Source organism: Manis pentadactyla, chromosome 6, assembly GCF_030020395.1.
Source record: "Manis pentadactyla isolate mManPen7 chromosome 6, mManPen7.hap1, whole genome shotgun sequence".
NCBI lineage: Eukaryota > Metazoa > Chordata > Mammalia > Pholidota > Manidae > Manis > Manis pentadactyla.
The window spans coordinates 1,767,822-1,793,738 of NC_080024.1; the positions used below are offsets into that span (position 1 = coordinate 1,767,822).

The window sequence follows — 25,917 nt, forward strand, 5'->3', positions numbered from 1 at the left end:
TTGCTGTTTTTTCCACTTTCTTAATGACTTTTTTGATGAACAAAGTTCTTAATTTTAAAATAGTTTAATTTATTTGTCCTCTTTATGCCTGCTTGGAGGTCATGGAGATACTCTATTATTTTCTATAAGCTTCTTTGATCACTTAGATTTGTGGTTCACCTGGAATGGATTTTTTTTAAAATATGGTATGAGGTAGTAATTGAGGGTTTCTTTTCCCTTTTGGATATTCAGTTGACCCAACAATATTCATTAAAGATTCATCTTTTCTCTACTGCTCTAAGTGCCACCTTGTCTTGAGTCAAGTATCTGTGGACTTATGGGTCTGTTTCTGGAATTTATAATGGTCCATTGGTCTGCTCGTCTGTCTGTGTGCCAATCTAACATTGTCTTACTAAATGTAGCTTTATGATTATCATAATATCTGATAATGTGGGGCTTCCAACTTCTGACCATTTTAAAGGTTGTCTTGGTTCTCAGCGCTTTGTATTTCCATATGAATTTTAAAATCAACTTTTCAGTGCCAACAGAATACCTACTAGGATCTCAATTAGTTTAACATTGATTTGCATATAAAATCAATGTGTTTCAGATCTTCCAATCCATGAATATAGTACATCTTCCTGTTTATTTGGGTCTTCTTTAATATCTTCCATCATGTTTTGTAGTTTTCAGGGTAGAGGTCTTTCATTCTTTTGTTAAGTTAGCTTTTAGGTATTTTTTTCATACTGTTTTGGTTTTTAACTTTCTTTTTTTTTGTCTATGTGTTTGTATTTAGAAATATAATTAATTTTTGTGTAGCTACCTGTCTAAATAGCTTGCAGAATTTGCTGATTAGTTTATTAATAGATTCTTTCCAATGTTTTTTTAATCTAGCTTGTCTGTGGATGGTGAATGTTTTATTCATTTTTTAAACCTTTTATGTCTTTTGTTGCATTGTCTAGGGCCTTCAGTCAAATGTTAAACAGAACTGGTGATAGTGGACATCTATGTGCCTTGTTCAAATATTGAGGAAAAATTTTTTGTCATTTCATCTTTATGAAATTTGCTATAGGTTTTGTGTAAGTAAGCTTTATCAGATTCATGCACTTCTGTTCTTGGTTTGCTGAGCTTTTCTCATGAATAGGTGTTAAAATAGTAAGTTGAACTCTATGATATTGCACAATTTGATTCTTTTCGGTCTACAAAAATGGCACTTTCATTTAGTTGAACTTAATATATTAGATTTTTTTCTGCAACCTATTAATCATACTTACTTTTTTCCTTTATGTGCTGAATTTTCTTGATTTTTGAATTTCCGCCAACCTTCCATTTCTTAATAAATCCAGCGTGGTTTTAATATATTACTATTCTTACATATTACTGGATTTGTTTTGCATCTTTGGGGCTTAATTTTTTTTCATTTAAATTCGTGAATGAGATTGACTTAAATTTTCTTGAAATATCCTTATTAGGTCTTGACATTGAGGTTATGCTAGTTTTTAATTTAAAATGTGATGAGGCTGTCCTCTTTCTATGTTCCAGGGTTGACGAAAATTTCCTTTAGAGAGTCAGATGGTAAATATTTTAGGCTTTGTGGACCACATATGATTTTGTGTATTTTTTTTCTCATTATTAATTTTTTAAAACAGCCATTTAAAAATGTAAAAACCAATTCACCCTTTCTTTGCAGGTTGTACAAAATCAGGCCACAGATTCTATCAGACTCTGGGCATAGTTTGGTGATCCCTGTTTGATTCTCTTGAAGAGTTTCCTTCTTAAATATTTGGAAGAATTCAATGGTGAACCTATCGTGGAGGTTTCTTTGTGGAAGTTTGTAAATTACACTCTCAACTGATGTGGGACTATTTAGATTTTCTGTTTTTTCTTCTGTCAGTTTTCATGAGTTTAGTTTTTCTCGGCATTTTTTTCATTCTAACTTTTCAAATGTAATGATATCGATTGTCTTTCTATTGTCTTTGCAGTTTTTATATAGGATCTGTAATGACATCTCCTTTTTCATTCTTCACGTTTTCCTTGTACTTTTTCTTTTTCCTTCATTGGACTGCTAGGATAATTAATGTTTCTAAAGCGCATATTTGATTTTCTTGATTGTCTCTTGTAGTTTTAAGAAACCAATTTGCACTCTTGTTTCTCTTTATTCTTCAGATTAACTTTGCTGTGTTTTATAACTAGAAATGAATATTTAAATCATTAAATTATTTTTTCATACTTTTGTCTTTTGGAATACGTGCACCTAAGGCCATAAATTTAGCTTATGTATACTGTTAGCTGGGTTGCACACATTTTTTAGTGTCATTTTTCTTTGTAATTCAGTTTAGAATCATGTCTGATTTCCTTTTGATTTCTTCTTTGACCCATGGGTTACTTACAACAGTAGTTCATTTCAACCATTTGTGAACTTCTTAGTATTTTGCTTTTGTTATGATTTCTAGTTCAGTTTCATTGTGGTTCCTGAATTAACTGTTTATAATTAATTTCAGTTTTTGAAAAATTCTGAGTTTTGTACAATTTTATAAATATTTTATGTATGCTTGAAGAGAACATATCATGAAGATTTGTCAATTTTATGTATGGCCATTGTTTGTTAATCATGATGTTCAGATCTTATGTACTGATTTTGTTGTCTGCTTTTCCTATCAGTCACTGAGAATGCTACTTAAAAAAATCTGCCCCTGTAATCTTGGATTAGTATTGTTTCTCCTTTTAGTTCTGCCAGTTTTTGCCTTTGTATATTTTGAAGCTGTTTTAAGCCCATGCAAATTGAGAATTTTATACTTTCTGGTTTGAATAACTACCATGTTATTATCATGAAATGTCTTATCTCAGTGTCTGTGAAGGCCAGCCTGGTTTGTCTTTCTTCCTGGTACGTAAGCACCCCAGCTGTAAGCCTAAGGTGCTTTCAGGAGCCCCTCCACCAGGGCAGGGTTCTGAACCCACTTCATTTCCCCAGGGTCCTGAGAGTGTGGTATGTGCTGCTCATCCTTCACCCTCCAGTGGAGGCTCATTTGTCCGCAAGTACCTCTGGGGGAAAAGTGGATTCAAAATAGGCCCTCTTCTCTCTCTCTCTGTCCTTCATCTGTTGGCTCTTAAGTCCTGAATGCCCTGCCAACTCCCCAGATTCCAGGGCCCCCCTAGTACATGATGCACCTTTTAAGGTAAACAGTCCTCCCTGTCCTTGACTGAAGGTTCCCTCTGGTACGAACGACATAGTTTGCTATAGCCAGCGTGGAGGTGAGCGTGGAGGTTTGCCTGTTGGGGCCAGGGGTGATGCTCTTACTCCAGTGGTGGCGATGATGGTTTTAGTTTGTTCCCCATACACAGCCACTCTTGTGTGAGGTTTCCAGGCGGCTGGAAGGGCTTGTGTTCATCTTCAGTTGCAATGAAGTACCTGCTGGGTATATTTTAAAGTGGGTGGAACTAGATCTGCAGCCTTGAGCTGCTCTTCTGGCACGTTTGTTCAGATATTTTACGGGATGGTTGAAGTCACACCTTATACCTGGTCAAATCTCCCAGCTCTGAGTCCCTGTGCCCTTGTGGAGCTCTGGCCCGCCAGCCTGCCCTCCCCACCCCCTCCATGCTTGGTTTTTACCGAGTCACTTTCCCCCCCAGTATGAATGAAGAATTTATTCTGGATTTAGCTTGAGAAATAACTTGTGAGACATTGCTTCTCATGACGTTAGTGTCCCGACCACTGTAGCGCAGGGTCCCCAGTGGGCGGGGTGGATCTCGGGTGCTGCGCTTGGCCTTCTGGTCCCACTGTCGTGGGTGAGCCGGGGGGCTGCACTGCATGCTCAGTTGCTTCCCGCTCTGTGGTTTGAGGCCCCTGCACTCAAGTGGCAGTCAAGGCCGAAGGGCCGGGAGCAAGCCACAGGCTGGCAAGTAGATGGTCCCAGGATTTCTGTTCTCAGAGCAGGTGCGCATGCTTCGTTTCTTTAATGGCTTTTTTGGGGTATTGGGGAGACTGTGGGTAGGACCTATTTTCCACATTAAAATGTGCCTTTTCCATTTTGCAGCCCATGTATTTCATATAGTTTGGTTAGATTATAAATACCATGTTTGGTCTGTTACATGTAAAAGTACATTTTACTCATGTAATTCCTAGTTTAAGTCATTTAAAAATAAGTAACATTTCATTTACAAGTTGAATTACAGATTGCTTAGTTTTAAGGAAGCTGGCATTTTTTCTCTACAGGAGGCAAGGTCATGACTAGAAGACCATCTCAACACTGCAGTAAGACAGTTATGTTGCTTTTCAGAACCAGTGTCCTCTGCAGAGATAACAGTGGAATCCAGTGTGGAGGTTAGCTGACTGCTGACCACCCGCACCCCCCTTGGGGTTCAGGCAGGCTGTCTGCACTCGGCCGTGGAGAACAGACTCTCTGAGCACCCTGCAGAGTGGCGGTCATGGAGGGCCAGGGCTCAGGCCTTCCTGTTTCCCTCTGCTTCTCCCTGCTGTGTGTCTGGGGGCACCGAGGCCTGTTTGCAGGCAGCTGGCCAATGTTTCCAGTGGTCCTTGGTCTGGCCTCTGGAACAGACAGAAGAGCAGCTGCCACGTGCTTTGCTTGCTCATGCTCTGAGGGTGTCTCCTGTCCTGGCTCAGGGTGCCTTGTGGAGAAAGGGCCGAGGCCTTCCTCTCCCCACAGCCTCGGGATGCTGGACCCAGGTAGCCATGGCGCCTTCAGCTGAGCCCCCACCTGTGGCCTGGGAGGTGCCCAAGCCAGTGCCAGGCCTGCCTGGGCGGCTCTGCTGCAAGTGTGCTGATGAGTGTGGCCTGTGGCCTCATTTCTGGGCTGGTTGAGAGGTAGTGGTCCTTGGGTAGGGACTGAGGAGGTGGTGCCCTCCCCTGGCAGCGCTGCAGGGGTGAGACTGCAGAGCTGTGCATGGTCCTTTTGGGTCAGACGCCCCAGCAAGCTTAGCATGAGAGGACCCCCCTTTTGCAGCTGCTGTCTCCCCTTCTGAGTGTCCCCCTCACAGGCATGAGGACCAGAAAGCAGAATGGGTGGTGCAGTGGTGATGGGTGAGGGGGTCTGGCTACAGTGACTGGGTCTGCGGGCACTTGGGCCACACACAGCGCCCTCCTCTTTCCCCTTTGCTCTCCGTGTGTGGCCTCTGGAAGTGCACCAGCTGGCTCCCCCTGGCCCCTCCCTGAGTCACCAGAGACCCTTCCTCTGGGCTCTGCTTCCTTCTGAGAGATGAGGACCCAAGGGTCCTGGTAGGTGTGGTGTGAAGGTCACATGAGGCAGGCATGTAGCCCAGGGCCTGGCCACCCCCAGGGTACCAGCTGTCTCTGTCATCTCGGGAGCCAGAGTCCATGACGCCCAGGCCCAGTCCCAGAGCATCTTCAGGTTTCCTTGTAGTCCCCTTGTCAGACACAGGCCCTTTTGGATGACTATAAAAGCCCTGTGCCCTTCAGCATTTGGGATTTCAGAGTGAACATTGACATCATTTCTCAAAGCAGATTTGAGCCAAGGTGCTGGCATGTTAGCCTCCCCACCAGCTGAGAGCTGCCTGCCTGCTTGGGCCAGATGGTCCCCACCTGGAGTTGCTGCCCAGGCAGCACAAGTGGGGGGCATGGGAGGCAAGAGGAGGGGCGGCAGGGAAGCCAGGCAGCCATGGTCCCCTGCCCTCGGGTGCGCGACCCGGCTCTCCGAAGTCCTGCAGCGCTGAGGTTGGAACCGGGACCAGACTTCTTTCGTATCTTTTAACTTTTTGCTAATTAGTGACTGTAAATGGTAATTCCCCTTTCTCAAGAGTTGGATTTTAAAACAGATGGCAAAAGATCGAGACCTCTATCACTTCAATAGGAGAGCTTGCCTGCAGGGTCTGCACAGCTGGGAGTCCCCTTGGTCAGAATGAGGTCTGGAGAGGGTGTGTGCACACCCCTGGCGTCTGTCCAGGCAGATGTGGCCGGGATGGGGGTGGGAGGGGCAGGACTCCACCCCCGGTTCTGGCTCCTGCCCTGCACTCTGCCTGACAGTGCCTGACTTTGTCCCCTGGGCCTGTGAGTCCTGGACGTGCTGCTGTTTCCCTGTGCCTGGGGTGTGGAGGCAGAGCTCAGCTTACAGCTCAGGCTTTCAGGGCAGCGGCCGCCAAGTAGTTTCTTAAAAAGAATTCCTCTGCGCCTGGTTCACTTCTGGCATGCGGCGTCGGGAGCTCTTGCGTCAGGCGGTCGTCATAAACCCCTGATTGTCCGGACCAGGCATGAAAGCTGAGCCCAGCCCCCAGTTCCTGAAGCTCAGCCAGCCCCGGCCTGCCCTCGAAGCTGCAGGGGCAGCTGGAAATGAAGGAGCCGGCGCCTTTCTGCTCATGCCAAAGCCCTTCCCAGAGGGCACTCATCCTGGCAAGGCACATTCCGTCCTTGGAAGTGGAGGGCGGGCGCACATGGGATTTGTTACCGAAACGCGCGTCCTCTTCCCAGGCCCCCATCATCCTGATCCGGTGTCTCCCATGGGCGCGTCACCCCCTTCCCGTGGGCCTGTGCTGCTGTCGCCAGGCCCTGCGCTGAGGTTTCAGCCCCTGGGGAAGCCGGGGGCTGTGCACCTGGCCCTCGCTGTCGGAGCCACAGGCTCCCTGTAGCGTCCTCTCAGACTCGTCGTCAGGCCTCTTCGTCGGCTGTGAGATCGTTAGAGAGTCCGTGGGCTGAACCCGTCCTGGCCTTTTTCTGTAGAACCGTTTCCATCCGAGGCGCCCCTGCAGGGCCCTGCTGCATCATCACGCAGGCTAGAGGCAGAACCGCCACCCTCACGCCCTGTGAGCGCGTGTGGCCGGGGCTGACGGGAAGGGCCCTGCGGCTCGGGCGGCATTGGTACCAGGGCCTCGGGCGTCTGGTCCCTGTGAGTGGCTCCGGCGAGCCGTGGTTGTCCACTGCAGGTGGACCAGGCAAAGTCAGGCTTCCAGGGCGTCTTCAAGGAGCTTGCGTTCTGAGTGGGCCCGGGACGTGACTGCCCTGGAGGGCGGCATCCGGCCGAGGCCGAGGGTGGGCCTTGTGGACGGGGCCTCCAGGAGGAGGAAGGATGGCTGTCTGGGGTGGTGGCATGCAGGCTAAGCAGGAGGAAGGCAGTGCATAGCTGTCCGGGGGCCTGTGAAGCTCGCTGGCAGAAGCAGGAGGGGTCTCCAGGCTGCTCTAGTTTCCGGGTGCCCGCGGGGAACAGGACACGCTGTGAGGAGTTGTGTCGAGGCCCCGTGTTCAGAATCCCATCCTGTGACCCAGGCACACTTCCCCTGTGGGTAGAACAGCAGCCCCAAGACCAAGTCCATGCCCACGCAGGGAGCCGAGCTGGTGGTCTGATTTCAGGATCTTCACTTGCAGCGTGTTGGCCCTCCTGTGCACACAAGCTGTGGTAAGGACCGTGAATTTAAGTAGGATCCGTGAATAAGAAACACATCCGAGGCGTTGGTAATATTAGCTTCTGTGTGCCGTTGAGAAGAGCCTGCCCTCTTCCACGCGGCAGCAGAGGTGAGGCTTGCTCCAGAGCCCCAGGGCTCCACAGCGTGGTCAGAGAGCAGGTGTTCAGACCCAGTGCGCCCTCCGCGGCGTCCCCGGCCCTCCGAGAGGAGCCTCGCTTAGCCCCTGGCTCGTCTGAGTGGGGTAGGTGCCCTGCTATTACAGGCAGGGGCAGTGTGGCTGAGTGTGCCAGACACCTGCTGGCTGGCAGGACGCAGCCGAGACCGGCTCCTGTGGCCTCCTCGGGGCCCTGTGCATCAGCGGCCCTGAGACGTCTCTTCAGGAAGGCTGTGAGTTAGACGTTAGGCTCAAAGCATGGTGTTTTCCAGAAGCAGGTGCAGATTGCTGGGAACCGTTAGTGAGTGATGTGGTCTGTGTCATGCCTTGAACTTGGAGGGCTTAAGAAGGTGGAGTCTGGGCCACGTGGTGCTTCTCTTGAGGAGTGTGACTGGGAGCATGTCCCGTGTGAGCGAGGCTGGCACGCGGCTGCTCACCTCCTCTGCCCCATGGGGATAGTTCACGCTCTGTGGCTGTGGGGCTCTGCAGAGGGAGAGGGGGCAGCCACTGGCCTCGCTGGGCACTCAGTGGAGACTCCTGGGAGCCCTCCAGCACATCAGACAGGTTTTAAAAACGCCCTGCCCTCGGTAGCTTTTTCCCACTCTCTTGCTTTCTGCATGTGTATGTTCTGAAGATTATTCTATGTCCGTTAATACAGCAGTTCCTTATTCTCCTTTGGCTCGTGGATATTAGTTACCAATTTCTTTGTTCACCATGCCTCATTTTAATGTTGCAAAATGTAAATAACTACATTGACCATTTTAGTCATTTTTTAAGTGTACAGTTCAGTGGCATTAAGTACATTCACAGTGTTGTGTAATCATCATCATCTATTTCTAGGACTCTTTCATCTTCCCATACAAAAACTGTCCCCATTAAACACCCACGCCCCACGCCCCCCTCCTCTCAGCCCCGAGCAACGTCTAACCACTTTTTGTCTGTGAATGTGTCCATCCCAGGTATCTCACGTGGGTGGAATCATTAAATATTTATCCTTCTGTGTCTGGCTAATTGCCCATGGTTCATCCATGCTGTAGCATATGTCAGTATTTCCTCCCTATTTTTAAGTAAATAATACTCCACGCACGTATAGCCCACATTTTACGGACCCATTCACCCACTGACGGGCGGCTGGGTTGTTTCCGCCCTTCAGCTGCTGTGAGTGATTCTGCCACAGACATAGGTGTGCCAGGATCTGTTTGAGTCCCTGCTTTAAAATCTTTTGGGTAAATATCTAGGGGTAGAATTGCTGGGTCGTATGGTAATTTGATATTAAACTTTTGAAAAACCACTAACCTTAAACTTTTTTCCACAGAGACGGCACCATTTTACACTTGCTCCAGCACAACGAGAGGGTTTTTTGATTTCTCTGTATCCTCAACTGATACTTGTCATTTTCCCTTTTTTTTCATTTTTTGTATGATAGTCATTCCGGGAATGTGAAGCAGTGTCTGATTATGGTTTTAATTTGCATTTCCCTGATGTCTAATGAACTGAGCATTTTCTCATGTGCTTGTTGGCTATTTGTAGATCTTTGGAGAAATGTCTGTGCGTCCCTTTGCTTGTCTTTCAGTTGGGCTGTTTGTTGTCTTGTTGAGTGTCGGAGTTCTCTGTGCACCCTGGGTGTGTCTTTGCAGATGTTTCCTCCCGTCCCATGGATTGTCTTGTCCACTCTCCGCACCCCTTGATGCACACAAGCCATTAGTCGTGATAAAGGCCAGTGCGTCTGCCTTTTCTTTTCGTTGCCGTCCTTCTTGCGTCACATCTGAGAACCTGTCACTGAATCCTCAGTCACGGGGATTCTCCTGTCTTCTTCCAAGAGTTTTATGGTTTTAGCTCTTATACTTATTTAAGTTGTTGATCTATTTTGAGTTCGTTTTTGTATATGGTATGACGTAGGGGTCCAACTTCATTCTATGTGGAGATCCAGCTGTCCCAGCACCATTTGGTGAATAGGATGTGGCTTTTTAAAGGTTTTCTTTGAAGCATTATGAGCTACAGTTCCAGGTCACTATAGATCTTGCTCTTCCTAAACTGGGATGTTGCAGCCACGATTCCAGTTTCTCCTTCTCTGGCTCTAGTCCTTGCCACTGTGTCCCTAAGTTGGCACCCCTGTCTATTTTGCCTATCTTTCCGGAGATGGAGAGTTGGAGAATGGCTGACATGCTTTCTGCAGAACTCAGAGCAGGTGTAGATCAGCTTAGGTTCACTGTTGATGCCGACCGGCAGCTTATCTGCATGGAAACCTGCTCAGTATCTTCCCAGGGACCTGGGGCGTGGTGACCAGTACATTGTTGGAGGAGCTGCCGAGGGGCGGAGCTGCAGTGTGCCTGCACACCCACCACGGCCTCGCCCCTGCCAGAGCAGATCACATGGGTGTATGCTGTGCACGGAACTCCATTTATTCGTTACAGGATTTACTTATTTTATTTAAGTTTAAATATTGTTCTTCTTGTATTTAATTGAAACTACTTAAAGACCCAAATTGCTATGGTTCTTTTGCTATTAATGTTCATTCTTTTAGCAACTTTTCTGTCTCAGAATGCAGTGCAGATTCATTTTCCACATCCCGTCCACACTGGCTAGGATGTTGTGGAATTGGTTTTCTGGTATGCCGCCTCAGGGCTGTGTGTCTTTCAGTTAATTATGGTTCAGTTTTTGCCTTTGTATGTTCTATTTGGGTTTAAAATTCAGAATCATCTGAGTACTTTGTGTTTGAAAACATTCCTCAGATACTCAAAGTTTCCTGTTGTTATGCTACAGCCATTGTTTCCTTTTTTCTTAGCTGATACCCGATTTCATACTTTCAGCTGTGTTACTCTTTTGCATTTTAAAAGTGACATTAGCTTCATCAGTGCTGAGCCGATGCTCTGCACTGTGTGTGCATCCCCTTCGGATACACTCTTTATAGGTTAGGTTACAGGGAAGCTACAAAGGATATTTTTCATACTGAGATTTCCACTGTTTCTGGTAGCTTAAACATTTGAAGAGCAAATCCATGTTCTGGTCTGTTTAAAAACCAAGTTTTGTGACACTACTTTGCTGTGGAGGCAGGCGTTTCCTGGAGTGTGAGCCCCAGCTGTCCCTAGTGCCTTCTTTCCCAGCCCCTGTGTCCACTAGCCCTCTTCCCAGTGCTTCCAGAGCCCCCAGCTCTCCCCACGCCCCTGTTCGGGCTGGAGGGGACGGGAGAGGCCTGGGGTGTGGGCCTCCTCCCCGCTTTCACTGGCCTGAGTTCGAGGAAGGCAGAAACTGAGCTTGCACCTTGTCTTATTCAGCCTGGTGCCCAGCAGCAGTTCCCCCATGAAACAGGCTCTCAGAGAATTGGCCAGATTTATGGTATTGATTTTGTTTTCATAGAAGCAATTTATTTAATAAATAGGAAAAATACTCCCCTCCTCCCGATTTTAAAAGTTGAGTTATAGTCTCCACTTATGTTCAGACAATGCCAAAAGGTGTAGAAAAGGAACCCCCAATCCCGTAATCCCCCAGACCACACCTAGCTGAGTGGGGCCTCATTCTGAGAAAACCCACAGAGTTTTGTCTAGGTTCTCCAGTGGGATGTCTGTGTGCATGTGTGGGTATCTGTCTATATGTGTACCTGTTACATGCATTGTATCACCAATTGGTATTTTTAACCGCTCCATAACATTTCAGTAGTTAAAAGTCCTCAATTAATGGGACTTGAATGTTTTATTCTGCAGTAAATAATACTGTAATGCCAGGTAGCAGGGCTGGCGGCCTGTGCCCCATAGCAGTAGAAGGGACAGACAGCAGAGACCCACAGGGTCTGCCTGGTGCTGGGGGCAGAGATCCGTGTCATCATTTCTCCAGCTCAGATATGGGGCTGGGCCGAGAGACAGGCCGGGCCTTCTGTTGGGAGGTAGGGGGCCTGTGCCAAGGCAGGGTGGGGACAGCAGAGTCGTCTGTCCCTGCTCACCATCCCGCTGGTTCAGTCAGAGGCTTACGTGGGCTGAGTCTCTGCCATGTGCTGGCCAGTCCTCAGCACTGGGAGCTGCAGGTGAGTCCCCGGCGCTGGTCGGAGGTCAGACAGTAGGCAAGCATTCAGAGGGTCAGCTGTGTGCGTTCCCAGGTGCAATTCTGACAACATCCCAAGGTAGGTGGCTATCCCTACTGTGGCCCTGTGGCCCCACGGTGCAGGTGAGAAAACTGAGTCAGTGAGGAAGGGAGTCACTTCCCCAAGGAATCATGCAGGCACCTTGTGCTCCTAGGCCTTGCATGGCATTGCCTGCAGCCTCACTGCCACCCAGCGTGAGGTCAGATGCACTGAGAGGGTGATGCAGGGTGCATGGCGCCCTGAGAGGAGATGTGTTCTGAGTTTGATGGAGGCTTTGGGGGTTGGTTGGGGAGTGCCGTCTGAGTGTTCACAGCACGCTCATGGCTGCTCTGTGTAACGTGACCATGGGAGGGGCACGGTGACCGCAGGCTCCCTGGCAGGGCAGAGCTGGGTGCTGAACCACTGTGGTTTCGGCCGAGATGATATGTGGCCGACTGGAAGGTGGTCCTGATGGGACCTGCGGGTGGAGGTTATGGGGCCCCTGTTTCCAGAGGGGATGGAGCTGGGCAGGTGGGGTCAGTAGGCCCATGGCTTCTTCCCTGGGAGGGCAGAGAGGCACCTCCCCACGGCTGTCTCACCCTCCAGCAGGCCCAGAGCTGGCTCTTCATAGGTCTTAGTGCCAAGACCTTTCCCTGTAGAGCTGCGACGTGGCTAGGGTCTTATGGAATACCCTTGTTAAAAAGGAAATTAGCTTGATCTTTACTCTGCTCAAGGTGTGCCCCATCCAGGCAGTATGGATGAAAACCTCCATTTTCTTTTATAAACAATCTTTGGCTTTAGCTGGTGCAGTTTTCTTTTAATTTCATTCTGAGACTTGTGAAGTTTTTCTCCTTTGGGGGTGTATTATGCTAATAAGTATACAGTTGACTCTGAGCAAGGCGGGGGTTAGGGATGTCGACCCCACCCACAGCCAAACATCTGAGTATAACTTTTGACTCCCCAAATCTTTGCTGACAGCCTGCTGTTGGCCAGAAGCCTTGCCAATAACATAAAGTCAGTGAACACATATTTGATTTGTCTTCTATACTATATTCTTATAATAAAGTAACCCAGAGAAAAGTAAATGGTTTTTCAGATTGTTACACAGCTCCAAAAATTTTTGCAATTTATTTGTTGAAAAAACTGCATGTAAGTGCACCATGCAGTTCATACACATGTTAAAGAGTCAACTGTCTGTTACTGCTTTATCGTACTTCTAAGTGAATGGTGCTCAAGGTGTACCCCAAGGCCTCTGGGGTCTCAGACCTTTCAGACGGTCTGTAGGCAAAAGCTGTGCTTGTGGGGTTCTGAGACGCTGCTCTCTGGAAACCAGCAGTGGGCAAATCTGCTGGCGCCCCACAGGTTCCAGGCCTGGCCCCAGACGGTGCTGGCAGGCAGCGGGCTCCTCACCACGAGGCTTGTGCGTGAGAAAGCCAGTTCCATTCTCTGCATGAGGCATGATCATTATTGTTACTTTCTTTAACCCTGGAGGCACACGTCTGTGTAGCGTTCCATGTGGTCACGTGCGCCTCTGCTGTGGTACAGGGTGGTCCCCATGGAGAGCTCCAGGTGACCAGGTGGCCAGCTGAGCAAACCATGTTCTCCGTGGGCCACCACTTTAACTTGAAAGAACTTACAGATAAATGGTGGCTATTCGGACTTGAGTACCTGCCAGATGTTTTCCCCAAAATGAATTTAGGCTGTCACTTTAAGGAAAGCAGCTGACAGAGTATCACCAGTGATGATATTTCAGCTTTCGAGCGATTGTTAGAATTCCGGAGCACGCGTCTACCGCGTGTGGCCTGGTGACACATGTCGCCGTGGGGGAGATCTCCGTGAGGCAGCGCCTTCCACGTGCCTGTGTCTCGATGGCACAGACTTCTGTGCTTGTGGTCCCCTAGTGGCGCAGGCGCTGCTGCCCCCCCAGTGTGCAGGGCTCACAGCCGTGCCACGCTAACTGTACTGCCGCCGGCCCGGCATGCACATGGCATCAAGGGGGACGACCTGCAGTTATCTGCAAAAGCCTTGAAGATGCCGCCTTTCCAGCCGCATCTCTGGGATGTGGATTTCCTCCTCACTCCCACCTCAACAACCTGTCACAGCAGCCAGGGCCTGGGAACAGATGTGATGGCCCGCTGACCGCCTCTGAACCCAGCCCTGCAGAGCCAGGCAGCCACCTGCTCACTCTTTCTTTTGCTTTGTTTTGGAAAAGGTGCTTAAGTTCTTCCTAAAGACAGGTGGCTTACGTTAATGTTCAATGACATTCATGGTTTCTTTTAAATGAATTGAGTATTTTTAAGTATTCTGAGTTTTAACTTCTCATGTGGTAAGTGTTGGTAGGGATAGCCCCATGAACAAAAGCTCTTCGGCTCCTCAGTGATTTTAACCAGGACAGAGAGGCCCTGAGACTGAAGGTTGTGAGGACTGCTGCTCCAAGCCGTCTGGGGTCCACGTGCATGTATTTGCTAGAAGCACTTAAAAAAACTTCCTGCGTGGTTGTGATCCTCAGGCCCTGAGGAGGCTGAAGAGGCGTGAAGTGTTGCTGTCATCAGGGGTGAGGTGTGCGCCTGCGGGAGCAGGGCTTCTCTGTGGTTCCACCTCAGTGGGCAGGCGGTCCTCAGGGACAGCAGAAGCTGAGGGAGGCAACCGCACCCTCCAGCCCACAGGTACCACTCACTGGGAGATGCAGCTATTTAAGATGACTGAATGGCTTATGTATTATATTTATGTTACATTTAATTATAACTTGCTATGGCTTATTATGTAAATAAATTCCACTTGATGAAGAATGAATTTGCTAGAATTTTTGTTCTCATCTAATGTGTCATTTTGTAAAAAGGCCAACTTTTGGGAAGACAGTAGGCTAGTGTTTGTCTTTAGAATGCCACATCTGAACCTAAACTGTCCGAACAAATGGTCACGCTGAAAATAAATGAAGACAGACAGGTTAAGAGTGCTCAGTGGTAAAGAAAACCAACAGGAGGAGCCTGGACAAGTCTCAGGGCAAAGAAGAAAAGCCATCCACTTAGAAGCTGAGGTAGAAACGTTCTCAATAAGCAAAGCTTGTTTTTTTTTGTTTTATCACAAAAGTGAGAAGTCACACTGTTCTTAGAAAATTTCAGCACAGCCTCCCTGGACTGCCTGCGCCTGGATGAGAGGGTGTCCGAGGCTCATGGAGGCATCGGGCCCGGGGCGGAGCTCAGCCTGGAGGTGTGGGTTCCTGTCAGCGGCAGGACAGAAGCGACCTGTGTGCAGTGCAAACAGTCGGGCTTCTGAAGAAACTAAAGAGTGGGTCACCTGGAAGAAAGGTACGGCAGGAAAAGCCTGGAAAGCGCTTCCTAATTTTCCCCAGCATTGAGATGGAGTTAGACGGCCCCAGTCAGAAGTCAGCCGGAGTGCACATAACTGGGAAATGTCTGCTCACACAGAAGAAAAGCGTTTTCTCTGCCACGAAGAAACGAGCGGTCACTAAGAAGAACTTTATGGACGTGGCACTTGTTGGTAAAGGACCCAACTGAGCAAAAGCACCAACCAGTGCCTTGGGGGTGACTCAGTTTCCCCTAAAGTTTAGGCAGTGTCAGTCCTCTTCAAGATAGCTTGTAAACCTGGAAAAATGTTACCTAATTTTATGAGCTCAGAGTGCCTTTGTTCTAGAACCTGTTGGAGACAACAATAAAGCAAAAATTGTAAGTGGCTTTTACTTATGAGCAGAGAGCTATGAGGGTCTAAGCAGAACACCGGGGAGATCACAAGAGCACATTACAGTTACCGCCAGGAGCTTTCTGCAGGAATGTTGTTTTAAAGGAAAGCTATGGAATTCTTGCAAATATGGGAGAATGTGTAACACAACAAGGATGGGATAAATAACTACTCCAGTTTTCATTAAGAACCCCTGAATCACAAGGAAGTACATAATTTATGTCAGTAGGTTAAGGATTATGGCGAAGCAGAAACAAACCATTTTCACGGCTGGAAACCTCTAGGGCCTTGCACAAACACAACTGAGTCCGTGGTGTGCCTTCTCAGCATCGTTTGAGATGCCAACGGGCGCTAGGGCGTGAAAAGCCAAAACAGGTTCACATGAAGGGATCAAAGAGACTGGGTAAATTCGTAAATTATAGGAAGCCTATAATCAATCTGTTTTGTATTTGCCAATAACTAATAGAATAGTTAAATATTGAAGTAGGTATCCTTGGTCACATAAAACTCCAGGTTTCTGCATAACGAGAGCCTCACAGACCGTGTGTCCTCATCTCTTATTAAATGAGGACCGGGTATCATCTGTCGGAAACTGGTGGAGCTCAGCACTCCATTCCATCTCTCCAAACTTATTTCTTGCATTGGTTTATTACTTTCTCAGCCCACTTTATTCAGTCTCTTGATTTTTTCCACACATTTATTGTAAAGTCTAATTATGAAATATTTTACCCACTAAAGAATCCGCAGACCCTGTGGACATCATTCCAAGAAGGGAAGTGGCACCACGTGCACCCCCCGCTGCGAGGCAGAGGCCGCGGTCAGGGCTTGCACATAGTTGCTGATTTTCCATGACTTTACAAAAATTTATATGTGCATGTCCCTCAACAGTATGACTTTAGTTTTTATGTTCTTGAACTTTATATTAATGGAATCATACTGTATATTTTTATGATTTTTTTAAAAGCAAAACTTTTGGACAGTGATTCGCGTTTATCTGTGGCTGTAACTGTCTGCTTCCAGTGGTGTTTAGAAATCCACCTTTTGAGTTTTCACAACTGACTGGTTCTTCCTGTGGATAGCAGCGAGGCATGTTTTCAGATGTTGCTGCCCTCAAGCGTGGCTTTGTGAACCTTCTGTGTGTTTTCTGGTACCTACGCATCAGGGTCTTCCAAGGGCCCCCGCCTGGGACTGGAGTGGGGCTGGGCACTGCGGGCCCCCCGTGGGTGTGCTGGTGTGCTCTCCAGAAACTCGGGCAGCTCCCTCCTCTGCCTGGCTCCCTTTTAACTTTCTGTTTTCCTGTAGTTTCAGATTTACAGAAAAGCTGTAATAGTACCAAGAATTACTGTATATATTTATTTGTAAAGTGATTTTTTTCAGGACCATTTAAAAGTTTGTGGTCAGAATGTGCTCCCCCTAGCTAATGGGCCCCAAGGAAGGGCCACGAGCAGTGAGCAAAGTCAGACGATGCCACGGCGCACCAGTGTTCACTAGCCCCAGGCCTTGCAATTGATTCTGTGCCAGTTGTATCTCGCCACCTTTTATCTCAAGAGAAAATCCCAGGTCCTGTGTGGCATGCAGTGGTTATGTCCCCAAGTCTCCTTAACACAGAGCAGCCTTGTAGTCTATGTTTTGTGACATGAAATTTTTCAAGACTACAAGGCAGTTGCTTTGTACAAGGTGCCTCCCTTTGGGGTTTCCCCATGTCCCTCGTGACTAGATTCAAGTGCTGTCTTTGGGCTGGTGCTCGCGGCCGCAGTGCTGTGTGCTGGCACGTCACATCTGGGTTTGCCCGTTGTCTGCCCCATTCCTGGCGGTGCCAGGTTTCTGTGCAGTGCAGTTACTGTTCTCTCCTTTGTGATGAGCCTGTGTCTTGTGGGAGATGCTGTGGGGCTGTGCTAATAGCCTGTGCTCCATGGACGGGACCCCTAATTTCCTCATCCTGGATGGCTCTGGCCTCAGTCTGTTGTGTGAAGATGGTAGCTGGATGGGGAGTTACTAGACCTATCAATCTTACCGCATTCAGTAGTTGGCTTCCTCCTGTAAGGAAGGACTGTCATTTTCTCTCCTTTATATGCTTATTTGTTTGTTAATTTATTTACACTAGTTAGGACTCTTGGATTCTGATCGATTGCCTGGGTTGTAATCTCCTGTGGTCATGATCCTTTTTGGTCCCACGTCATCCTGGCCTGGCAGAGGGAAGCCCCTTCAGCTGGCTGCTCTGGCCAGTCCCCAGCCCTGGGCGCAATCTTTACTCCGATACACTGAGCTGGTCTGCCCTTCCCTCAAGCCTGCTGTGTCTCCAAGGAAGCCTGGCTCCTTTTATTTGGGGCTAGTATTTAGGAAGCAAGCTCTAGACCCCCTCAGCAGACAGAGCTCGGAAATGGATGTATGCACATGTGTGCATGCACATACCATCCAGGTCTGTTGTGTCCACATAAGCCCCATGCACACACGGAACTTCAGTCACATTCCCACATCCGTGACTGCGCTTTCCCTTTCCCATCCCTGTTACCTGCCCTCTGACAATGAAGCTTAGCGCCCAGGCTCCATGATACATCACTGGTTTGCTCGATCCTGGAATGCTCCGAGAGAAACAGGTAGTCTCCTTGCAGAAGCAGCCCACTAACCCGAGTTCAGTATTTGTGTGGGGTGTAAAGTCCATGTGTCGTCTGAATACCGTGTCCCAAAGCTACATGGGGTAGGTAGTCTTATCTCCCCAGTGTGGTTGTGTTGTTCTTTTCAGATATGGTTTATTCAATTTGTTTGTTTGTATTTCATTTTAGAGTGTTTTCCCCCTCCTTACACTTATTAACTTTATTTTCATGTTTCGAATATGTGAGACATGAGTGCGGTTCCTAGCCAGAAACACATAAGAAACTAGACTTGGGGGTTCCCTGACCCTGCCAAGCCTTTGTCCTTCCCCCACTGTGCCCTGCCCTCTGAGTTGCCTTTTGGACAAAGGAACAAATGCATGTACGACTTCACCTTCCTTGTACAACAGAGACATCCTGTAGGCAGCACATTTGCCCTTGGCTTGAGCAGGTCCTGGAAGCCACTCGAGAGACCCTGCATGGGGCTCCCCCGGCTGAGTCCAGCACCTGCCCTTGGGAAAGGTGCTCAGTGAATGACCTCGCGTCTGCACTCCTTTTTGTTGTGGGGCTTGTATCGTCAGACTTGTTTATAGAAGTGATTTCTATCCAAAGATAAGCAGATAGATAATTGTTAGATTTTGCCTGATTTCCCTGCTGGGAGCCTTGTACCACTTAGCGTTCCCACCAAGTGACCTTTGAGCGCCTGTTTCCACACCAGGGAGAAGGCAGAGGAGGTTCCTTTTTGCAAATCTGCTGGCTAAGAAGTGGTGTCTTGGTATATGGGCCGTTTTCTATCTTTATGCCTTTGGCCTGTTTCTGTCAGGATTTTGGTCTTCTTTTTTGAGTTCTTCTATATCACAGATAGTAGCTTTTGTCAGAGATATGTTACAGATCCCTCCTCCCAGTTCATCAGCTATGTCTTGAACTCTTTATGGCGCTACTTCTGTTCTTTTGCCATGTAGCCCCCCAGGTGCCACCCCTGTGCTCCCACCCCCCATTCAGACTTACCGATTTCTTTCTTTTTTTAACTGCATCTGGAGTTTGAATCACTGTTAGCAGCCCTTCCTCTGCTCCCTGCTGAAGTGGAGCCCCCCCGCAGCCCTCTGGGGCTTGCTTGGCTTCACTCTTTGCAGTGAGGCCCCTGGTCCATGTGGAGTTAATCCTGTGTGTGTGTTAGGATTGGACCTAATTTTATCTTCCCCGGGTGGTCACCTGCTGTCCCAGCACCACTGATTGAGCAGTGTGCCTCTCTTCCCAGGAGCCTCTCCTTTGTCCCACTTCTTTCTTCTGGGAACTCTGGGTGTGTGGGGAGCTGCCCCCAGCCCCCCACGCCTTCCGGCTCGTCCCTTTGGGTCGCATCTGGGTCATTTCCTTAGTGCTGTTTTGTTGTTCACCAATTCCCTCTTCAGCTCTGTCACACTGATTATTTCGCTCATTCTAATTAATACAGTCTTTATTTCTATACATTCTAATAGGATCATTTTCAGATGTGCTTGACCATTTTTGACAGTAGCAATAACAGGAACACATGGAACTTCACTCACCCCTCATGTGTTTCTCTGGGGAAGGTCTGGCCTTCACAGGTGAGCTTTGGTAGAAGGAAACTGAGGCACGAAGAGGTGGGGGCCCAGGTGCTGCAGTTGCTGAGTGGAGGCTGCTCCTTGAATGGCCCTGTTTTCAAGCCTACTTCTGAGATGTTGTTTGTGGTCAGATTAGGTTTTCGTGTAAGTGAAATCTGTCCTGGCCTGACTTCCACTGCCTGGACATTTCCCCCCATTTTGTGACTTTTGATTGTAATTTTCTGCCCTTACAGCATTTTATGGACCCTTTCCCAGGGTGGGTAGCGTGCTCATCCAGGGAGGCCATCTGTTTCTGAGGTGCTGGGTGGCCCCGGCCTGGGTGCCCACACTTGGGATGCACTTCAGGGTGCATTTGCCATGCTGTTCGTTCGGTCTTGGGGGCTGCCTGGGTTCCCCCAACTGCTGCAAGGTGACCTGTGGATATGGATTCCCAGGGGATCTTCTCTCTGATTTGCCCCCTCCCAGCCAGCGCCAGGCCTGGGCAAGAGTGCATCGATCTGTGGCCAGCTTCTCCTGTGGGGGCTGCAGTCCGTCCCCTCCTGCCTGGCCCCAGCTTGGTCCCCTGGCCCATGCCTTTAACTGCCACCCAGTGAGCCGTGCCTGAGGCAGGTGGCCTTGGGGCCGCCTCAGGTCAGGGCCTGGCCTCCAAGCCCTTTCCCTACAGATTCTCCCTCCATGAGCCCGGCCTTCTGCGGGGCTTCCTCACTCTGCTGCCCACTCAGCTCGAGGCTTTAAAAACCGCCACCGTGCCAGACGCAGAGGTTTCTCCCTCCTACTCTGTCTCCAGCGGTAAGGGGCTTTCCTTTGAGGGCGTTTGTTCTCACAAGAAACAGACTTGTATGTGATTTCAGGCGGGCAGGCTGAAGACCTGGGCTTGCAGGGATGATAGCCCTGGAGAGGCCACACTGTCACTGGCCTGTTCAACATCCCCCTCACATGGGCAGAACCAGTCCAGGCTGAGCTGGGAAGCTCTGTGGTCAGGGTGGGGCTTTCCCAGGGCAGCTCCTCTCCTGGGTTCTGCTCCAAGCACCTCACGTACCCACTGCTGGACTCTGTGCCTGGCGGCTGTGGGGACACTGACATCAGCCGGTCTTGTCGGGCGCTTTTGTGGGTTTCCATCTGGAGTGTATTTAAAAGTATGAAACGAATTCAAGCAGAGGCCACACTCTGCTGCTGAGCACGTGTATGTTGGTAAGAGGGAGAGGTTGGGTGCTGGACACGGGCAGAGCTTCTGACCTCCCCTCTCCTCACACTCCCACGAGCAGAGGACTTGCCCCAGCAAAGGACTTCTTACCACCAGCAACTCCTGGAGCTGCAGCCCTGGGCTCCCACTGTGTGTGGGGCAAGGCCAGCCGAGGCTTATTGCCAGGATGCCGCCTCCTCTGCTCCTTGCACCTTGACCCAGCTCGTGAGGAGCACCTGCTGTCCAGTGCTTGGAGCATGGGTACCGGGGGCACTTGGGAGCCTTTGGCGCATCTGTCCTCACAGTCAGGCCTGGGTGGGGTTTGGACCTGCCCTCCGGGTGAAGAAGCCTGAGGAATGAAGCCTGCCCCAGGTCACTGCTGATGGCCGCGGAGACAGAGTAGAGGGAGGGCTGGTGACATCTCTGTGTCCCCTGCAGCAGGGAGCCAGTGAGCGTCCCGGGGGACGGTCCCAGAAAGACCACATGCACACTCTGGGCGTGCTGGCTGAATCGCCAGGTCCTGGACCCAGATGCTGTTTTCCACTTTTATAGAAGGCAGATATGGAAGTTTTAATTGAGTTGAACACACAGAGAAAGGATGAATTTGTCCCTCTTTGTAGCAGTGGAGTGGCTTTCATAACAAAGCTGCATGCCATCAGGTGTTTGCTTTGGCATGGAGGACAGTAGGGGCCGTTTCACACAGCGAAACGTGAAGGCTTGCACACGTGTGTGCTGTTTGCCACTCTGGGCATCCCCAGGAGGGCCTGCAGCCTGCACCATCTGGGAAAATGGGCTTGCGGAAGGGATGGTGGTGTCTCCCAGCTGTGGGGACAGTGGCCTTGTTGGCCCACGTGTACTTGGAACCCCGGGCACAGGTCAGGGGGATGGCCCTGCCGTCACTTAGGAGGGAGTGTTTGTGGGCGCCGCAGTGAGCAGTCCTGTGCTGCTGCTCTGCGGGCTGCTGGCAGGGTCTGCATCCAGTTTTGCCTGGAGTCCCTGAGAGGCAGTGTACCAGGGTGGTGGTGGGCATACAACAGAGTCCAGGTTCCTTTGATGGTGACAGTTTTGTCTCATTGCTGAGGTCTCTTGAGTCCAAACTGAAAATATCTGGTGGCAATGTTTGTGTCCACGGGTTTTCATCACGATGTTTATGGAACAGACTTCTCGACAGCCTCCCACCCTGGCCTTAGTGCTTGAGGTCTGTGCTCTGGGGGAACGTGTAAAGTAACCCCATTTGCGCTCTTCATTCTCGGGGCAGGCCCAGAGCCACCCGTGGGAAGTGGCTGGCCGCAGCCGAGTCCCCCTGGGGGAGGCTTTAGGAAGGCTGGGTGTGGGAATGTGTGGAAGTGCAGTGTAGCAGATGCTGCCAAATGCCTGTGTAAAACAGAAATGCACAGCTCTGTAGGACGCTGAGCCCCGGTATGGGTTTTAGAGGGGCCAGGCTGCTCCCTGTGTGCCTCGCCTGTGAAGTAGTCCCAGGGCCCTTCCTCACGCGTGTCAGCCTCCGCTCCTGCCCAGTCCTCCCTGTTCAGGGTCATTTCATTTCCTGAATCCTTTCCAACTTGCCGTTAGTGCTCTGGCTTTTACGCTTCCTGGATGTTCAGAAAGAAGAGCCAGGAGTTAGGTGTTAGCGTCTGGGCCGCAGCAGTTGACGCTAGCCCAGAACGCTTCATCCTGCTGCTGTGCGACATGTGACGTGCACTGGCCGCGCCCGGCCTGTGTGGCCTTGCTGCTGCCAAACGCTGCAGCGCGGAGCAGAGCTAGTGTGGTGGTGACCCCAGGCCTCCCTGCTTGTGTGCCAGGAAGGCTGCCCGGCCCGGGTGGCAACCTGGTCCCCGGCGCAGGCCAGCAGCTCCTGTCAGCTGTTCTCATATGAGGCTTAGGTGCAGGAGCCTGGAGTGGGCACTGGTTTCTTGTCTGTTTTTATAGGAGGGGCACCCCCACCCCCAAGGAAAGACAGCCTGGTCTTGGTTATGAGTACCGGTGGTGGTGCCACTCTCTGGGACATTCCCACTGGGGCTGGGGCAGGAGACCCTTCGAGTCTGGTGGCTGAACTGGGGACATGTAGACCCAGGAGCTGGCACTCACCTGGCAGACAGGCAGGCCAACCAGCATGGCCCACAGACATTGGACGTTTGTGCAGCCTCCGAGCCTAGTGTTGCCATTCTGCAGAGGCCTGGGGTCCTCCCGTGTCTGGGGGCTGCCCAGGGCTTTCCACCAGTCTTCCTTGTTGCTTATGCAGGGGCCTTGTGTGGCCTCCATCCTTGGCAACTGATAGAGGTGGACTTTCACAGTCTCAGATGGGAAACCCAAACCTGAGGGCGGCAGTAGGGATGAGAGAGTGCGACCTGCCGTCCACTAACAAGTAGACACTTCTGCCTGGGGAGTCAGCACGGAGGGTGGGAGAGAGGGCCAGCCGAGGCGGCTGGTGGACAGGGGGCGGGCACAGCCTGGGGCAGGGGCTGCCTCTGGCCATCCCTGCCCAGCCACTCCTCCAGGGCCGGGTCCACCTTCCCACTCTGTGGTTTAAGCACAAGTTTGTAGTTGATCCTAATGTTCGAACAAGTGCTCCTGTGCCCTACAGACCTCCATGGGGACCCTGCTCATGAGGGCAGAGTGTCTATGTGTTTGCATTTTGGGAGCTCTCTTTCTGGCTTGATGGCTCCCAGATGGAAAGGTCCATAAGAGCATGGCCCACACAGTGCAGGGGGCGTTTGAATGCTCATATGTGAAGTCACAGGCAATTGAAGAGACCTGTCGATGAGAAGACAGCTGTAGGTCTCCACTGAAAGGTGAACAGCTTTCTTAGCATTTGGCTCCATGTTGCTGTGATGATGTGGCACAGGCCAACTAAAGTCAGGGTCTGCTTTGGTGAAGGCCCAGTGGTGATGGCTGAGCTGGAGTGGAGTAGGTGAGAGGGCATGGGATGGAGCTAAGCCATTTCATCCATGTCTGGCCCTCGGCTGGCCACCCTGGGACTTTGTCCAGGCCTCCCCCTTGCTGGGAGCCGGCCCCATGGGGTGAGGACAGGCCAGCACAACCCACCACATGGAAGGGCCCCAGATTAGGAGAATGACAGTGTGCTTAAGGGCGGCTTCTGGAGTCTGTCTCCCCTCGGCTGGGGGCTCGGTGACATCTCAGCGGCCTCTCACTCCCACACACGTTTCCTGGCCTGGTCTGCCCTGCGGCGGGGGCTGCCCATGCTGCTCGTCCTGCCCGAGGCTCTGACCCCCTTGCCCTTTGGGGCCCCCCACTCATGCCCTTGCTGGGCCTGGCCTCCCTTGGCCCGAGCGTCCGGTCCTCTTGGGACATTGTACGGGGACGGGGATGTTCGTCTCCTGTGGCTCAGCCTTGCATGCTGCTCTCCCCTAACGGGCCTGCTGTCCCTGGGCAGCGAGGATAGTGAGCTCTGACATCCCTGGATGCTAGTGCTGTCCCTCCAAGACTGAGTGCTCGCTGTCTCTGTGGCACTGCACTGGCCAGGGGTGGATGGAAGCATGTGGGGGCTTCCACCCAGCACTGGGGGGCAGACCAGACCCAGGTTCCCTGACTTGCTGGGTTTTCTGCCAATCAAGTCAGCTTTGCCGCTTCTGTGTATTAATAAGAAAAACTTTGAAATCCTCCCATCCCCTAGGGCAGAACAGTTCACATGGGGGGGCGAGTGATGGCCCTGGACCCCCAAGCCAGTGAGAGGTCCTGTGGCTTAGTGGTTGATTTCCACCCCACAAGAAGCCCCTCGGGGGCCAGGCTCCCCCCTCCACTGTAGGTTCTGGTCGTTCTTGACCAAAGCGGCTGGGCCACTCCAGACAGCCTTGGAGAAGCTCTGTGTCCCTGCGTGTCATGCCTGAGCTGGCCTGTGGGTGCCCTGGCCACCCTCCCTTGTGCTCGGGTGGGCGAGATGGCAGATGGCAGCCGGGATGGGGCGGCTGGGGAGCACTCTTGTGGAAGGGTCCCTGGCTTCCGTGCCAGCTTTACCAGGTCGCCGGTCAGCACGAATCCCTCACACCTGCCCTGAGGGCCTCTCACGCAGGCAGGGGGGGTAGTTTGCTCCCCAGATAAGGCTCTGGTGTCATCCTTTCCCCTCCCCTCGGGGTCCCGCTCCTCTGCCGCTGGTGGGGCTCCTGGCCCTTTCTCTTCAGACCCTCTGCAGCCCACGTGCACCAAGCTGGGGGGATTAACTCCAAGCTGCAGAAAGCTTCCATTTTCCTCACATTTGAATGTGGGATGAGATGGGGAAGTTAGGATGGAGCTCAGTGTAAATAACAAGTCCCGAGAGCGCCGTCCTGCCTCTTGCTTTCGAGAGCATTTACTCGGGGTGCCGTGTTCTAGCCTGGCATGGTGTGGCTTCTGCACTAAATTTGGTGCAGTGACCACTCGTGGGCCCGAGTGTAAACAGCGTTCCCTGGGCGAGCCTTGAGCCCTGCGGCGACCCAGCATATCATCTGCCTGTTATGTAATGTGACAACATGGGCTGGAATGGAAACCAGATGTCGGGGCGGAGCGTGTGGGATTCTTCGTCGGTGAGCGCTGGGAGGGCGCCGCTCGAGCTCTCTCCTGTGTTCCAGGCTGACGCCCTGAGGACCGGCCCCGGAGGGCTCTGGATCAAACAGAAGCCTTGGCTGAAGGTAAAGTGCAAATTCAGTGTGATTGACTTTTTTCAGAAAGTTGTACAGGGTTTTCCCTGCTCTGCTGTGTGACCGCAGAGCCTGGTTCCCAGTGACCTGGTGACTTGCTGCCTAGAATCAGCTCAGAATGTTGCAGTGGGTGAGCAGCAGCTTCGGGCCCCCCTTTGCCGGTCTTGGTCCTTGGGTTTAAGAACGAAGGGGACCGCGTGTCAGCCGGCAAGGGGCTTGATCTCCTCGCAGGGCCGGGGCCTCGCTGCTGCAGGCACAGAGCCGGGAAGGTCACTGCTGGCCGACGGCGGCTGTCGGGGCTGGGGTCTCAGGAGGCTGACTGCAGGTGCCTGGGTGACCGGCTGCCGGGACCCCACAGGCCTGGGAGTCACACTGCATGGACTATGCCATGAACACCAATCTTTGCCCTTTTGAAACCTGAAAAACTAACTCGCCTGGGTCAGAAGCTTAGTGCCTCCCTAGCTGGAAGCTATAGCCAGCCATGGATGGTGGTTGCATACTTTACTCTTGTAAATAAAATACCAGGAATATCTCCATTTTTGTTATTTTCCACTGGTGGCTTATCTTGCCAAGAGCTGCACATCTTGTAGTTTGCTAAGAAGACCCTCTGGAAACAGCAGCCTAGGAATCTTGGCTGTGATCCCTCCCTCCCGGGTTGCTTACAGCCTTACGGAA

At 50.9% G+C, this 25,917-nt stretch overlaps 1 protein-coding gene across 4 annotated transcripts in view; it reads left to right on the forward strand.

Moving 5' to 3' along the window:
- HDAC4 (histone deacetylase 4) overlaps nt 1-25,917 on the forward strand; it is a 286,681-nt gene that overhangs the window by 47,239 nt on the left and 213,525 nt on the right. The window contains exon 1 of one of the 4 annotated variants that reach the window (XM_036901200.2): nt 25,121-25,233. The exons of the other annotated variants lie outside the window; for them this stretch is intronic. The gene's annotated coding sequence lies outside the window, so the exon portion shown is untranslated. Of the gene's footprint in view, nt 1-25,120; nt 25,234-25,917 lie in introns of those variants that run through there. 4 annotated transcript variants of the gene reach the window in all.